The sequence below is a fragment of the Anastrepha obliqua genome, chromosome 1 (assembly GCF_027943255.1).
Source record: "Anastrepha obliqua isolate idAnaObli1 chromosome 1, idAnaObli1_1.0, whole genome shotgun sequence".
NCBI classification, from domain to species: domain Eukaryota; kingdom Metazoa; phylum Arthropoda; class Insecta; order Diptera; family Tephritidae; genus Anastrepha; species Anastrepha obliqua.
The window spans coordinates 26,428,555-26,431,125 of NC_072892.1; the positions used below are offsets into that span (position 1 = coordinate 26,428,555).

A 2,571-nucleotide genomic window follows, 5' to 3' on the forward strand; every position below is an offset into this window, starting at 1 on the left:
ATTTTAATTAAAAGCGGTCAAAAAATGTAAGGAAGAAAGAGCTAGAACTTCAAAGCTTGAGAACAAAAATGCACCAGTATGACGCTACGAAAATCAGCTGACATTGTCGAATTCGCTGAGCGCAAAGTAACGGTACCACGATGGGTGCCACCTTATTATTCTCTCGATCGTGTATCGAGTTCAATCACTTCAAGAATCTTTCTATAGTCGCCGGATAATGTGCCACTAAGCTATGAGTTATAGGGGGGTTTTTAACACTTTTTCTCTGCAACCCAGTAGCCACCAAACCGAAAACCGTTAAAACGTTTTTAAAGTCCCACAAACCAAGCAGCTAAAATAAATAAATCTGCGTAAAAATGCATTTCTGTTCACAAAAAATCTGATACAATTTCTTGAAACTTCAGTAAAATAAACTTTTCAATAAACAAACTTTGCAAAAATGAAGAAGAAAAGTCAGTTTCGAAGAGAAGAGACAATTGTACGTAGAATTGGGTTGTTGAAGGTCTGAAATTGAAAAAAAAAGTTGTATTATTGGGCGAAGTATTAAGCACTAATGTGGTGCAAAATTAATTATTGTAGGTTCTGAATAATTTTTGTACTAAATAAAAAAAATGATTATGAATGATGGAAATTTTCGCTTTGACCTTTAGGCGCACCATTGCTTGTCTGTTATTTTACTGCAACGGCCTAGGTCACACGTGCCAAATATGATTGGCATACGACGCTATTTGCAAAAATTAAAAATTTTGCGATAGGGTGATTAATTTTGCGCCACTTTGTACAACTAATTTTATAAACAGAATAAAATGGCGGAGCGGAGCGATACTGCCGACTGATATTTGCCCCAACATTTCGCTCAGTTAAACAGAACCAAAACGAAATTGGCATCAAAAGCGAGAAAAGCGAGTCTCCAAATTCAAATCAAAGTTTTAAATTTCATGTCCTGCAAGTGAGACAACTTTTCAAAGAAGATTTATATACATTTTTGTCGGATAGCCGATTTTCTCGCCCGGCGGCAGCGGCAAAATTGAAAATAAATCTTTTCACGACGAACTTCGTCGCCGCTTTGGTTGTTTGCAATTCATATGCCGCAGTTTGCAGTTAATTTTGACAGCAAACTTTTGTCCGGCGAAGTGTCTCATAGATTTCGATATTCTTTTATTAAGTAAGGGTGAATGAGTGGTAGCTCAAGAGCCTGATGGAATAGATGAGAAAGGTATAAAGGTAATGTATCTCTTTGGTTACGCTTAGAGTGTTATCGACCACAAAAGAAAAAAAATAAAACCTCCTAGTCGTAAAATTTAAACTTAAGCCATCAACTCGAAAACGCGCTTGGGTATCAAACTTACGAGCCGAAGTTTAATTAGATTTTCGAGCACAATTTTTTCACTTTTCGTTGAGTTTTTCAGCGGTCTGGAGGAGTAATGCTGATATTCTGGTGGAATAGATGACGAATTATGGCGACAGACACTAGAATAGCATTCAAAAATGTACCTTGGACTATCGTATAGTATTTCTACGGTATTGGTGCTTCAAATCTGACACGCGCGGATCTTTGCTGATCCACCGAAACTTGTGAGGGTACCGAGCTACTCGTCGGCCCACGTCCAGCGATTTCCAGCTGTTCCAGTTGACTGTTGGTACTCCTCCGTAAAGGAAATTTGCGGCACCGCAGCCAAAAGATGATACAAAAAATACCAACGGCCACAGCTATGACTGCTAGCGCCACAGAAATTATAGTTTCACTACGACGTTCGGGATCTGGGTGCTCTCTAATCGTATACGTCGAGTAGTTGGTGGGCAACATTGGAATGTTCTGATCCGTGCTGGTTTGATGCTAGAAGAAGAATGAGACCACGCGTTTGCCATTTCCAAGTATTTTTATTGAATTATTTTTTTACGTAAAATTTGTGTGATTTCAGATTTTATTGTTTTGATTTTGGTTTTCTTTTTTGATTTATTATTCAATTAGAGAAAACATTTTGATGGCATAAAGATATTTTTTTACCCCTGCGCGCTAGTGTACTAGGGCTCAAATAATGCGTGGCTGCCATATGTAAGTTAACGGAGCATAAATATATATCGATGCATGTATACACGAGGTGTGTTTAACAAGTAAGGTGACTTTTCGAATTTTTCGATTTGCATTTACAGTTTCAATTTTATGGCAAATTTAGTTCATAAGATTCGACGTGTTTTGCTATGCTCGGCGATTCTGTGCTTTCGAAAAAAGTGGCTAAAGAAATCTGAAATTTTTTATTAAAAATAATACCGTTATCCTCCCTAAACCATCGTACTCATCGGACTTGGCCTGTTGTGACTCTACAGGCTCCGGCACTCGGAAGTGTAACCAATTAAAAAGGCCGTAAATTTAATTTGGAAAATTAATTTTATTGAATTGAATGTAAAAAATTTGTGGAAATAATACAAAATTAAGAATTAATTTACTTTTGCTCGATATGACTACCTTTTGTCTTGACTATGGCCTTGAGACGGTCCAGAAACGAAACGCAAGTTGCCCGAATGCGACTTACAGGTATTTTGGCCCACTCGCGGACAATGGTGTTTTCA

At 37.7% G+C, this 2,571-nt stretch overlaps 1 long non-coding RNA gene across 1 annotated transcript; it reads right to left on the reverse strand.

The window, feature by feature from the left end:
• Positions 1-410: 410 nt before the first annotated feature.
• On the reverse strand, positions 411-1,937 carry LOC129235897 (uncharacterized). The gene is made up of 3 exons (XR_008581608.1): positions 1,495-1,937; positions 1,350-1,435; positions 411-504 (listed from the first exon to the last, which is right to left on the reverse strand). It is a non-coding gene; the product is annotated as an uncharacterized LOC129235897 (long non-coding RNA).
• Positions 1,938-2,571: the final 634 nt, after the last annotated feature.